This window comes from Corvus brachyrhynchos, unplaced genomic scaffold (genome assembly GCF_000691975.1).
Source record: "Corvus brachyrhynchos isolate BGI_N302 unplaced genomic scaffold, ASM69197v1 scaffold230, whole genome shotgun sequence".
Lineage (NCBI taxonomy): Eukaryota > Metazoa > Chordata > Aves > Passeriformes > Corvidae > Corvus > Corvus brachyrhynchos.
Window position 1 is genome coordinate 543,398 of NW_008235744.1, and position 1,097 is coordinate 544,494.

Genomic DNA, 1,097 nt, shown 5'->3' on the forward strand with positions numbered 1-1,097 from the left:
TTCTAATGAAAACAAAAAAATAGTTTGCAGTGTTGTCAGTTATTTTCAGATCAGCCCGTAGGTAGGTACCGGTTACTAAAAACCGCGTCTGAATATGCACGTTAATCCATCTAAGGGAACAAATGAGAATCCGAGTTTTAGAGACTGTTGTCCGATATTAACCACTTTACATTAGAATGTGGGTTTGCCCAGGCATCAGTGATTAAAAGCTCTTTGAAACAGGAGAGCTAACAAATAAAGCCCAAGAAAGGTAAATCCTCACTTCCACCTCTGCCTCCTTCCAAGGTGCTGAATTAAAAAAAAAAAATAGTATTAATAATAACATTAATAACAGCTGCACAGCAGAGGTGCTGATGGAACTGTCGCGGAGGGGCCGCAGGCTAAAAAAGGGAAAAGGGGGTGAGCGGGGCTGTCGGCCCTCACGGAACGCCGGGGGCCCGAGCTGCTCAGTCTTTCTTGTTATCCCTTTCATGTGGCTGCTCAAGATTCTAAGCAAAAGACTTGAGAAATTACATTTATAATTCTCCTGCAGGAGAACAAACTCTGTTAAAATGCCATGCCAGTGATTTCTCTTCTTACTGCTCTCAAAAGAAGTAAAAGGATCTCTCCATTCTGCATACGATTGCTTTTTTCCCTTCAACTCCGAGCCAAAAATAAATCTACTGCTCGGATCAGCTGAATGACAGTGGTGTAAATTAAATTGATTTTATCAGTGACCAAGTTCCACAATTGGAAAAATTAAATGCCACCTTGACAGACAAGGATAATATGGAACAGATCTATAAAACAGCTCCTTTGAACAACAACAACATCAACCCAACAGGAGCCTAGATACTGGCGATCCCTTCTTCTTCATCCCGCTCCGTTATGTCACATCATCTAGTTTGCTTTTCTGCAGTACTGAAATGATTGAAACCATTGTTTGATGCAAAGGGACTAGTGATGATGAGTCATGGACTTTATGCCACAGCAAAAGCAACAGACGTGGTTCTCAGGCAAATTTCTTTTTTTATTTTGATCGCGCTTCTAATTGGATTCCCCTTTCAGATGCACTTTGCGGCAATTCCAACCCACCCTACAGCTCCATCAAACTCGGG